Source organism: Aristolochia californica, unplaced genomic scaffold (assembly GCF_029961685.1).
Source record: "Aristolochia californica isolate CCGP_79_NKW_82.1479 unplaced genomic scaffold, dmAriCali1.0.hap1 SCAF_1, whole genome shotgun sequence".
NCBI lineage: Eukaryota > Viridiplantae > Streptophyta > Magnoliopsida > Piperales > Aristolochiaceae > Aristolochia > Aristolochia californica.
The window spans coordinates 6006158-6020684 of NW_027181770.1; positions in this window are offsets into that span (position 1 = coordinate 6006158).

The window sequence follows — 14527 nt, forward strand, 5'->3', positions numbered from 1 at the left end:
GATTCGTCATTTTTCGAGCTCGAGCCGAGTTCGAACACCGAAATCGGCTCGTTTACCTTAACGAGCCGAGCTCGACCGAAGCTAGGTTCGGTTCGTTGGCTCGCGAGCCGGCTCGAAATGAGTCGGATCGGCATGAATCGGTACGGGATCGCGAGCGAGCGAGGGAGCGGGAGCGGGAGCGAGAGCGAGGGGGGGAAAAATTTTTCCTCCCCCCTCGTCACCGCCGACCCCTCCCATCGGTTGTTGTCACCGCCTCTACCGCCGTCGTAGCTGTTCTCCGGCGTTTATACCGCCGTCGCAGCTGCTCGCCGGCCGCCTCTGTGTCCGTCCGTTCGATTTCTTCCTCTCCTCGCCGTCGCCTCTGTTTCCGTCGCCGTCGCTTCCGTCACCGCCGATTCCGTCGCCGCCGACTCCGTCGTGGCCGTCATCTCCGACGATAAATCCTCCCCGGTGCCGTAAGCCCCTTCCCTCGGGGTCGTCTCGGCGGAAAACCAGAACGGGGGAGAAATAATCTCCCCCTTCCTCGCGAGAAGATGATCTCGCACGTGCGAGATCATAAAATAAAATAAAAACTTTTTCCTCTGGAAAAAATTAAAAATAAATTTTATAGAAATAATTTTCTATAAACTATTAGTGTCTCATGTTTTTTTAAACACTTTTCTAATTGAAATTTTTTATTAAAAATCATATAATTTTCAAAGTAAGATTTTTTTGTACCAAGATGGGGTAGAAAACTGTATAGAAAATTTTTGAATAAGTATTTAACAGTTGATGCTGTAATAATTTTAGCATGAAATAATTTTCATTGCAATTTTGTGTTTGATATTTTATTTAATTAAAAATTTATCGATAAGTATAATAATATATTAGATTGATTATTAATTTTTATTTATTTCCCTAGAAGAGACAATAAAAGGTCCATTTAACTTTCCTAAGAAAATTTTAAAATATTTCCTATAATTTTCTAATAAGTCACTAATAGTAATAAGATTTTATTTAAAGGTTTTTTTGGGAATATGTATCATAGGAAAAATATTTTTAGTTTTTCCTAGAATATAAATTTTTATCTAGGGGCACTAAGGAGGCCATAATAAATTATGGCCAAATTCAAAAATTACAAAACAAGCTAGACAACAATTGGAGTAAAAAATATTAATATTGGTGCATTTTAATCCATTATTGAAATTCAAATCCTGAACCTCCCCTATCATTATATTTCTTAAAAATGTATGCATAATTTTATATATAATTTATTCAAAGCCACCCCTACGTGCGAGATCATAAACAAGGGAAAAAAAAACTTTTTGTCCCTTCCTCATGGCTCTTAAATAAATTGAAAAGATATTTTAGTAGAAATACGTTTCCAGAGACTAGTTTTTTCAATAAATGTTGAAAAAACATTTTTAATAGAAATATAGGGACCATTAGTGCCTCGTATTTTTTCAAAATATTTTTCTAATTATAAATTCTTTTTAAAAAATCTTATAATTTTTCAAGTAAGATTTTCTTGCCAAGACGGTTAAGAAAACCATATAGAAAAATTTTGAATAAGTATTTGACAGTTGATGATATAATACTTTGAGCATGAGACAATTTTCATAGTAATTTTGTGTTTGACATTTTATGTGATTAAAATTTTATCGATAAGTATAATAATATATTAGATTAATTATTAATTTTTATTTATTTCCTTAGAAAAGGCAATAAGAGGTCCATTTAATTTTCCTAAGAAAAATTTAAAATATTTCTTGTAATTTTCTAGTAAGTATGTAATAGTAATATGATTTTATTTAAAGAATTTATAATTTTTATTTGGGTGATTGTAAATTGATAGTGATATTTTATTTAATTTTGTTGTGTTTGATTATTGTATGGAGTTTATTTATAATGTTATGCAATGTATGGAGTGTTTAGATTATTTTATGGAGTGTATAAACAATTTCATGAAGTGTTTATGGAATGTATAAACAATTTTATGGAGTGTTTATACAGGTATTATGTATATTGATTATGCCCAATTTTAAGTAAAGGTCATGCCGAATTTTATACAAGTATTATATATATAGATTATACTCAATTTTAAGTAGAGGTTATGCCCAATCTTATACACATATTATATATATAAGTTATACCCAATTTTATGTAGAGGTCATGCCCAATTTTATATAAAATGTATGCATAATTTTATATACATTTTATTCGATATATATTTTTTGAAAAGTTTGAAATGTATGTTGAGGCTCGAGATCGGCTCGAAGCTCGGCTCGAACTTGTTGGGCTCGAGCTCGATAACAATTTTAGGCTCGAGACGAGGCTCGGCTCGAAATATTTAAATCAAGCTCGACTCGAACATAGGCAGGTTCGGGCTCGGCTCGGCTCGATGCCACCCCTACTACCGTCCAACTAGGGAAAGCCATGTTTGAAAATTAAATTCGGACCGGGGTTCAGCAAGCTGTTGGACTTCGCCCGGGTCACCCGTGCATATAGATATGTACAATAGGGGTGGCATCGACTATGGCTGAGTATATATATTCGAGTTGGGTTTAATTTAAATACTTTAAACTTATACACAAATTCGAGGTGCCTTGAACCTAAAATTAGAATCGATCTTGAGCCCAAAAATTTTAACCGAGTTTTGAGCTCGAACTCAAATAAGACATTTAAAACTTTGCATGTATATAAAATTATATATAAATTTTGCTTAAAATTAGGCATGACCTCTATACATAAACCCTGCATAAAATTATTCATAAATATTACATAATATTATGGATAAACCTTATTCAATAATAAAAAATTTAATGAAATATCAATATCAAATTCAAAATCACCCAAACAAAAATTGTATATCTAGTATAAATTTATAAACTCCAACTCTGTTTCTTTGTGCTAGAAAACAATATGTTAAGTCCTTGTTCACATGAATAAAATTTCCACTTATAACAAAAACAAAAGAATAAAACTTAATATTGTCTAATAAAAAATATGAAAAATCAAGTAACTTATAGCATTATCTTACAGGCTTTTCTCAGGTAGCAATCATCAAACAAAAAAATAGTAAAAATATCATAATAAATCATTATTCAAATTTAGTTCACCTTTTGATTTTTCTTGACACCATGAAGAGTTTGAACCCAATCACTGCCACAAATCAAAGCTTGAACAATATCTGATGCCAAAGAAGAACGATATGAGTTTATTACTCTACCACCAACACTAAAGGTAAACTCTTAGGCTACTGTAGATATGAGAATTGCATTGATGTCTACTGCCATCTCAGATAATACCCAAAATTTTAAATTATTTATTTTTCATAATTCTACAACATCAAAATCATATTGTAAAACTTCCTCACATATATACACACCTTCTTCAAGATAATTTTTTAATTCTGACTTTAGTAAATTCACTACTTTTTCAAGATAATTTTTCAATTCTAACTTTGGTAAATTTACTATTTCCACTTGTTTCACATAAGTCATTAACTTTGACCAACCTGAAATTTATGAAATGTTGAATTTATGGAAAAGAGAAATACTTTTATTATAATCAGAGTATATGAACCTCTATTTATAATAGAGGGAGGTAGTAGTGTCCAATTACAATTAAACTACATTTGTCCAAATTACACCCAAACTCTAACACTTAAAGATAAGTCATAACATAATTAAATAACTCAATATAAATAGAAGACTAACATAACTAAAACACTTTTAAACTAACACTCTTTTGAGAGACCTCCTTCCATAATAATTTTGGCTTTGTAAGACTTCTTATTGTGTAAGACTTATCATGCCACTTCACGTGATCATGGTGGATCCCACTAGCTTGTGTGATCATGGTGGGTCCATATCTTATGGGTTTGGGCCCATCTTCCAACATTCTTAGATATGTGGGTCTTCCTTGGTCGTGTGGGCTTGATTGAGCCCATCTTCCAATACTACCCCTCAAGATGGGGGTGAGAGAACATCATGAACTCCCAGCTTGCTACAAATGATGTAAAAGATTTTCTCGTATAAAATGGCAATCCTCCATATCATCCAACACTCCCCCTCACGCCGGTGCTTTCTTCAATGAGGTCCAGCTGGCATATGATAAATGAGAGTAAAATCACTCCAAGCCGTATGACATTGCTACATACTCCAGTCATAACCCATGCTAGATGTAGGGCACACTCCTATCTTTCGCAGGTAGTGGGTCTATACATAGTGCTCAGAAGTGTAGTAACTCCTCCATCACCATGTCCCTCCAAAGGACAACGACTCTCAAGTGGTAGGAGTAATAAATGCCAATTAAGGGGGGTATAACATAGATATATTAATAAGCTCATCCATCACGGTGTCCCAACCCGAGCACCAACTCTTACCGGTAGAAATGGGTGATAAGTGGGTAATGCATGTCATTCACAAGACAACCGATAAAAGACCCTGGGTATATATATATATATATATATATATATATATATATATATATATATATAAAGTGTCAATGGACTTAAAACACCCATATGTATGTATAAATGGACTTAAACTCCCAACTGAAGCAACACGTAAGAAGTTGGCTCAAAGAGGTTTGTGAAGTCAAATAAAGGATGGTAGGAGATAGGATACTGAGGCCACCACTTCTTCAATAATAATGTCTCATCCAAAGAGACATAATAGCTTTAACTGAAATGGGTCTGGGCCCATATAACACGAACCAAAATAATAAAAATCCTTGTAAAAAGACCCATGAAATAATCTTATGTGAGTATCTGCACCAAATAACATGTTGACTAAGGAATATATTGCAAATACCTCAAAATAATAATCCAGGCAGAGAAATAGAATCGAGTCGAGCTGAGTCAGGTATCTCCAATAATTACCACAATTATTAATGCGAGTCAGGATTCTTGGTCTTCAACTTTCTTTGCTTCAGAAAATTCTTCTTAGATGCAAAAACTTCATCTTTTGTGCTCCCCCTTTCTTGAATATTTTTGTCACATTAAAATTACCACAACATATAAAATACTTCTTTCTTGTACTTCTTCTACTTCTCCCTCTTAAGCTGGGAGATAATAGCAGTGATCCCAACTTTAACCAAATAACATAGATGTGGTAATAAGCACACAATACTAGTAGTAGAAATGAACCAATGCCAAAATAACATGTACCAAATTTGCAGTAGTATAGCAGTAAAATAACAGGTAAATAATGAAATTCTTTAAGAGTAATATGGATAACATGAAATAATTCAGATTAAATTTGGATTTTTCAATGCAGCAGGATACTAGCATAACTTTTGATTCTTCCAATACGAATATATCCTTAAATATAGATCAAATTTACATGAAATTTTCTTTTTATGAAACTAAACTTAAATACCTTTCATCAAAGTATAAGTTCTCTTCATAAAATATAATTATTTTAAGATAAATAATGTGATAGATCTTGGTCTTTGTAATCTAGCCGAACTAAGTACTCTTTCTCCTTATAAAAAACTCAGATCGAGAATTGGTTGAATATTTAAGAAAATAGACTTATAAATATTTCTTTTGATATATAATTAGCCATATAAAGTCTCGTTCTTGATAGCATAAAATAGCTCAGAAGTTGAAGTTTTATGTTGTTGCTCGAACCTCTTTTGCAATCTGACCTTCATTGCTTCAAATATAGATTTATCTTTGTAGATAACTCCGATTAGAAAAGAATCAGTTTCCTTGGAAAGTAGACTCAAATATATTTTTGTAATTATATAATATTCAATATTAAAAACTAATTATAGAAGTGAAAACAGAAAGAAAACAACAGGTATAGGGACTGAAAAGTGAAAAAAAATACGAACCTAAACTGTTAGAGATAATAGATAAAAAAAGGATCTCATTATCTCTGTGGGTTGATCGAGTCAACTCACAGAACCTGCTTTGATACCATGTCAAATTTATGAAAAAGAGAAATACTTTATTGACTTATTATATTCAGAATACATGAACCACTATTTATGTTAGAGGAAAGTAGTAGAGTCCAATTACAATTAAACTACCTTTGTCCCAATTACACCCAAACTCTAACACTTAAAGATAAGTCCTAGCATAATTAAATAACCCAATATAAATAGAAGACTAACATGACTAAAACACCTTTAAACTGAAACTCTTTTGAGAGACTTCCTTCCATAATAATTGTGGTTTTGTAAGACTTCTTATTGTGTAAGACTCATCATGCCACCTCACATGATCATGGTGGGTCCTACCAGCTCGTGTGATCATGATGGGTCCATATCTTATAGATTTGGGCCCATCTTCCAATACTTTTAGATATGTGGGTTTTCCTTCGTCGTGTGGGTTTGGGCCCATCTTCCAACGTGAAGAATGTGACCTACGACTTGTCGAAACGCCCGTAGAGCTAATAATTGAAACACTTTCTTCATTACTAATTTCCACATTACACATGGTTATATAATCATCATAGATTTCAAATAAGGTTCATCGAACTAAGTTTATATTCATTCTAGTTTCCACCTCATAATATATCTATGGAAAACATGTTTCAATTAATCTTAATTTTACCATTGGATCCAAAACTAAAGCAACAACCATCAACAAATTGCATTCACCCTAGTACTTCTCAATTTTCTATTTCATTTTACCAACCATCGTCCTATTGAAAACATTTTAATTTTGTAGAATGAAAATTCAAAACTTCTTTTACCCTATATACCTCACTAAGGTACAATTTAGAAGTAGGGTAATCACTCCCATAAATAATATTAGTGATTACATTAAAAACTTCTAGAATTTCACACACCATTGCAATCTTTTCTCATTCATTAAGACTTTCGCAAACAATCATAAATTAGTTCTCTATATTGAAATATAGAAAATGTATCTTTGAATTTTAATGTAGAAGACAACGTATCATAAGTAGAGTACCAATGAATTGGACAATCAATAACTAACATTTTTGCCCCCTAGTTGTATTTGTTGCACAATTTCAGAAAAAAATGTGTAGTCAAACCTCAGAATGATTAATGAATTTGACACTCTCATACAAGTTCTTAATGGTATCCTTAATTTCAACAAGATCATCCTGGACTAATAAGTTTAGAAAAATGAGCACAACAACGTACATGAAATAACTTCCCACAACAAACCAATTTCTTATTTGTTAAAAAATCATCTTTCAAAACTCTCAGACAAACATCATTATATACAACATTATCAATTGAGATACTAAACATTTTATTTTTCGATTTCCCAATCTTTCAAACATTTGTAAATAGCATTTACACCACAACGAGTAGGAGGAGCATGCACAAAACTCAATACCATTTTTGGTAGCTTCCAATTACAATCAATGAAATGCCCAGTAATATTCAATTTTTTTTATTTTGGGACTTTCGAAGATCCGTGGTAAGACTGATCTTATTAATTTCTTCCAATAAAATTGTTAATTTCTTTTTCTCTGCCTCGTACACCTCCATAAACTCCTGAATGGTCTTACGAGATATTTTTTCATAGTTCACATTTGACATCTTCATTACAAAATTAAATCCCTCCTCTTCTATTATCATGAACAGATGTTCATGAATATTCTCATTTTAGCTTGATCATATTTGCCTCCAAAATTCATAAAAGGAATGTTAGATGAACCATTATCAACAATAGACCCCACTAGTTGAGAATTTATGGTTTTTTGCTTCTGTAATGTCACTTTTCTACTAGGACAACCTTTCAAATATCGGCTCATATGTGAAGTCACTCCACTACTAATAATACTCAAATTGGATTTACGATGAGTACATTGAGCCTGTTTTGTACCATTTAGAAGTGAGATTTATTTAAATTCTATTGGAAGCCCATCTTCCAACAAATTCCATCCACTCATGAGACCTTTTTTTGTCTTTTTGTATACTAGATAAAGTTGCCTTCTTCCTTAATTTGGGTATCTTCATCTAAGCTCCTTTCAATTGCATTAATAGTTTGAGAGGGACAATACTCTAGAAGAATTGAGTCATTATCTATGCTCACTATAGAACTAGTGTTATTTATAGATGTCACATGAGCAAAAGATGTTGACATTCCTACTGGCTAATTTTACAAAAAATAAAATAAAAATAAAAAAACAATCCAAACAACAAAGACAATTCCACATTATGTTATCTATTTTTTATCTATTCCATACAAACATTGTTCATTGAAACAATGCATGTCAATGGTCATGGAGTCTTCTACACTGAAAATACCCTTTAAAAAATAACACACACACACACATATGTATCTTCTTTTTTAAAAATACCACACACGTGCATATGTATCTTCCTTTTGATCTAATGAGACATGGAAAAGTAATACCTTGATTGCAGTGCCACAAGGACTTTTTAGTTTATAAGCAACACAAATCAAGTTAAAAGACGAAAACGAATTACAACAATAGACTATTTCAATAGCCTAAAGGCAAGTTGAAAATAGATGGACAGATAGAGTCATATGGAATTGTCTTTGTTTGGTAATCCAGGTCATGCGGGATGGGGCGCTTCAGAGGAGACTTGAAGGCTTTGTTGTGTATCCACTTTAAAGGCCAGAGGCATCATCATCCAATGTGTTAGACGTGAAATAGGGGACTACTTGATTAAAAAGATATATGATTATAAGATTATATTAGAAGTTTGCTCCATATATTTTAAATTTGGTGCATAGGCTGACTAATGTACTGTAGCTAGAAAAAAAATTGAATGAGGGCCACTTTTTTGTATTCCTTGTTGTGGCAGATAGATAACTCTTTGGTTGTAATATTTCTTCTTTAATTTCATAGAGTTCTCCCTCTTGATGTAATAACACAAATAAATAGCAAATTAGATAGAAGGCATTGTCAGGTGATTTGTGGTAAAAATTAGCAAAGACATGATGATACCGAAGAACTCATGGGTCATGGTAACTCTATGGGGCTCTAGATGTGTTTAACCAGAACTAGTAAAGAAAAATACAATAAACAATTTAATTACCAAACAAATGGTACTCAAAGCAACACATTGCTAATAAGGAAGCAATTTCATGCCAATGTCAGGGTTGAAAATCTAAGCTGATCACGTGCTTATGAGGACAAATTGGTAGGGCAATGTCGAGTTAATTCAAATTTAGTTACCAAAATAGATGACCCAAGTTCAGCTAGAACCAATCGCGTCCCTAGGTTAATGATCAAGTCATTTTTTATAACATCAATATTAAACATAATTATAAAACCTAGATAGGATGAGGCGATTGAACGAGATTCAATGGGATCCATTCCCCTCTTCGGGTCACATAGAAGAAAATTTGGAGAAGAACAAAAACCTGATTGACCTGATTGGATTCCCTAGCTTAATTGATGTTGCTCCCTCCCATGCACACTAGTAGGGAGGGTTGTTTGGTCATCCCTTGCCTTTCTATTTCGTCAATGACGGGTACGAGTTGCCACCCTCCCAACCATGATGACAGAGAGAGCAAAACTCCTCCTTGTTGGCACCAAATAAGGAGAGGAGAGGGTTGGTGCCTCCCTCCCCCTCTTTGTCTTAGTAATAGATCTATGACAAAGAGAAGAAGAGGAGGAAGAGGGAGAAGAGGGAGAAGAGGTGTCCTTGATGCCAATAGATTCTGAACTAGTGAATTAAAATAAAAGGACAATGTGGCCAATTGGAGAAAGGCTTAGGTCTCCAATGCATAATTTTTGTCAAAATTATAAGTTTATCCCCCCTTATACAAAAGTCCCTAACAATATGAAACTTACACAAGTAAGCCCTTGTGTCTACCAATTTAACATAAACTAACTTCAAGTAAATGAGTTATTGAATCTAATAAAACTAGAACAAGTTTAAATAATTTTATTTGTGTCAACATTTTCTAAATGAATCCTCCTCTTCCCATATAGCTTCTTCAAGTGGTAAATTCTTCAAATGAATTACTAGTTCTATTTTCAAACAACCACCTACGGACACACACATTGCTTTTGAAAAACTTGAGTTATCACTCTTTGTTGGCACGAGCACTGAATTGTTGTTTCTCTTCTTTTGTAATCATAAATTCCTTAAAATGCTCAAATTTTCCTCCTACATATTCACCAATGGGGTAGCCTTTGTCATAGTTTTTGGAAGATTGAATCTTGAATTGAAAAAGAAAGGGATGACTTAGCCAATTCGAGTAGACCTGGGTCTCTTAAATTATGCAGGTAGAACTAAAAATTTAAGATTGTCTACTCGATCTCTAACAGACACATGTTTCTATTTCCATAATTTCTAATAAAATTATAAGTTTACCTTCCCTTATACAATAGTCCCTAATAATATAATCTTTTTTTTTCACAAAACCTAACCTTGAGAGATGATTCATGAGGGATGATAGGGTAGCAAGGAAGAAAATTTACATCATCATCTTCAAATATGGCAACCTGCGTCGCTCTTGAATGTTTCGAAAGAGAGTTTTTGAGAATGAGAGTTTCAATTTCGAAATAGTTCAAAATTGAAACGAAAAGTCAAAACTCAAAAACAAAGCTCCCCTCCTCACATAGTTGTCGAGTCCTCAGAGGTGAACCTGCGAAAGGGGTTTTAATTTTATTTAGTAACTGAGTCGGCTCGCGAGCTCGCAAACCGAACTGCGGCTCACTCAAGTTCAGCTTGGTTACTTAAACAAGCGCAAACTGCTACTTGAACTCGATTCGAAATGCTTTCAAATCCAATTAACCGAGCCGAGCTCGAGCTATTTGCAAACCGGTTCGGTTCAATCCCATGGAGTGAAAGTTAAATCCCATCACCTCCTCTATCGGTTCAAATCGGGTCGAATCCTCTTTTAACCCAATGTCCACCACTAACAGCAACACCTTCTTACACTCCTTGGGAGAAAAATAATAATTGGAGTAAATAGCTTACATATGAAATGAAAAACCATTTAAAGTGTCAAATGAGGAATATCTAATGAGATGGGGTTGGGGTTTTGATATTTTGGGGTCGGAGGAATGAGAAGAAGGTCTAGTTTCCTACTAAAAGCCTAACTTTTTTCTTTCCCAAAGTCAAACCCAATATTTAAGTAAAAATAAACTTTTATTCTAACCAACTTTTTAGTTTCCTAATCTACCCTCTTTAATATCAAGAAAAAAAATTAAAACCTCATCTAAGTTAAACAAATAAGGAGTGTTAATTTTCCTGTTTAATGATTTTTTGTTTACCATTTAGTTACTAAATAAAATAGAAATAAAATATTAACTCAATTAATTAAGTGGATAATTTTACCTATTTATTCTTTACCATTTAAGTCCATATTAAATTATTAATTACCATATAACTCTAATGATATAAAAGTAATTTCTACTATATTAAAGGGCTTTTGGGTTATAAATCCTAATAGGTTGGAGTTAGAAAAACCCATCCATACACTGAACTTGTTTAATTTTATATGTCTAGTTTACCATGCCTAGTTTCTACAAAATACATCAATACAAAAAAAAAGATATTTATCAATGAAATATCACTAACCGTATTGGTAAAAAAGATTGTCAACAAAACCTCTTCCAACCAAAAATTCATGGGAAGAATTTGCGAGCGTGTTTTCTCTCCCACAAGTTTTGTACACAAAATTTAATAATTCATTGGTAGATATTTGAAAATAAAATTCGGTAGAAAATATTCAAAATCTCTTCAAGGGAAATTTAGTCGAGCAGAGAAATTTCTCAATTTTATTGGAAATTTTGAATATTAAAAAGGAAACCTTAAATTGCTGGCCGAAAAAAATAATATTTTTTAATTTTTTAATTTGACCTTATAAAACATATCTTATATGAAAAACATAAAGATCCAATACTATTTTGTGAAATAATTATATTTCCAGTTACAATAATTTTAAAACATAAAGATCCTAAGTCTTTTGTCTGGAGCTCCCTTTTTCATTCCTCTTTGACTTGTTGAGTGCCACTGGAGTTACTGTCAGTAATAACAATGTCATCAACACACAGAACCATTAGGATCTTCACTCAGAGTGATGTTTTTGGTGAATACAGAATATCACTTTTGTTGAATTTTTGAAAAAAAAACTTTATTAACTTTATGTAATTTGAGTACATGAGTCTTTAATTATAATAAAGAAAACAAGTAGAATTCAATTACAATTAAACTATCCTTATCCCAGTTACACCCAAAGTTAAACACTAAAAGATAAGTCCTAGAACAATTGAACGTAAATAGAAGACTAACATAACTAAAACACATTTAAACTGAGACTCTTTTGTGAACCTCCTATAATAATTTTGGCTTTGTAAGACTTCTTGTTGTGAGAGTCATGTGAAACTCTACTATACCTACTCCTCAACAACTTTCATACCTTTGAAACCAAGTTGAGTAACAACCTTGCTAAACTTATCAAATCAAACCCATGGAGATTGTTTGAGCTCGTAGGTGGTCTTTTTTACTTGACATATCTTCTCACCCTCGACCACATAACTAGGTGGTTGAATCATATATACCTCTTCTTAAAGGTCACCATGTAGAAAATCATTTTTTTACATTCAACTGATATAATACCCATTTAAAATTAGCTGCAAGAGATATAATTGTCAGAGTGGTTCCGTCCACTCTTGTAGGCGGTAGCTTTCCGCACCTAACAAATCGGTTTTTTGGGTGTATTGGCTAGCCATTGTCATGGTATCAGAGCTGGGCACGCACATCCCGTGTTCGAATCCCGTGAGAGGCGGTCAAGAATGGGCGGGGTGGGTGTCAGAGTAGTTCCGTCCACTCTTGTAGGTGGTAGTTTTCCGCACCTAACAGATCAGTCTTTTGGGTGTATTGGCTAACCGTTGTCAATAAGGATCTGAACAAAATTCATCTTGGCCACCGGAGATAGTGTCTCATCATAATGAATGTCATAAGATTTCGTATAACCCTTAGCAACTAACTTTGCTTTATATCCAACAACAATTCCATCAGGATTATACTTTAGTGTGAACACCCACTTACACCCTACAACTTTCTTGGTGATTGAGAGAGAGGTTAAAATCCAAGTGCAATTCTTATACATAGCTTGAATCTTTTTATACATGGCAGCTTTCCAACTTAAATCATTTGAGACATCTTCATAAGTACTAGGAACATGAAAAGATGAGAGAGCATATTAGGAGGTGAGAGAGTGTCCTCATGTGGCTGCTCATATTGTGGAAGTTGGTGATCAACGAGCACACTTGGTTTGGCATACTTGTAGAAGGTGTAAAATAGGGAGGAGAACTAGTTGAGAAGTAGGGTTGGTAAAAAAATGTGACTTCAGCAGAGACAAATGTCTTCTTTAGTACTGGGGAGTAACATACATACCCTTTCTATGTTTTTTAGTACCCCAAGAAAATACACTTAATAGCTTTGGGAGAAAATTATTTTGGTGATGCTCCATATTATGAAAAAAGGAGGTACACCAAAACACACGTGCTATCAATAGCTGCATAAAGCCAATAAAATCATGGGACATTCATAAAGAGCATGATTATCAGACCAACTTCAACCAGATATCTATTTTTTCTTTCAGATACACCATTCTACTATAGCGTGTAAACACATGAGGAATGGTGGATAATTCCCCTTTTATGACAGAGGAATTGGAACTGAGAGGAGACATATATCTTTGTACTATCAAACCTAAATATCTTAAACTTTGTATGAAATTGAGTCTCCACCATAGTACAAAACATATCAAATATAGTAAATACTTTAGATCTATCTATCATTAAGTATCCATGTAACTCTTGTATGTTCATCAACAAAAATCACGAAATACTTAGTTTGAGAAATATTTGGGACATTATCTAGCTCCCACACATCGGAATGAAATAAAGAAAATGGATTAGAAACAACATTGTTTTATCTGGAATGAAAAGGAGTCCTGTGATGTTTTCCAAACTAACAAAATTCATATGAAAACGTAGATAGACAACTAAATGAAGGAACTAATAACTTCAAATTTGGTAAAGAAGGATGGCTAAGCCTCCTGTGCCATTTGGTTGCCTCTATATTTGTAGCCGCTACAACTGTCAAGCTTAGAGGATCCATAAAATAAAGACCTCCTCTCTCATGACCTCCACTAATCATCTGCTTCGCCTTAATGTCCTAAAAAACCCAATGATATAGAAAAAAGGTAGCAAAGTAATTAAGTTATTTTGTTAATTGACTGACAGACATAAGACTAAGTGGAAATTAAGGTTAAAAAAATCAGTAAGCGAGAGAGATAGAGACAAAATTTATGTAACAATGCCTTGAATTTTGGTTTGAGAACCATCTACAATGGATACAGACCGGTTCATAGTACATGGTGACACATTCGAAAACTTATGTATGTTACCAGTGATGTGTTTAGAAGCACTAGAATCAATAATCCAAGATGAAGAATTACCACTAGAGTTTGAGTCCATGGAGAACAAACTTGTAGTGGCAACAATGGTTATAGTAGTATTTTGAGGGGCTGCCATTCTTGAACTTATGAAATAAAACAAAGTCTTCTTTTAATAGTGTCTTCCCTTTTGAGGGTTCACTCAATACTTCCTTGGGA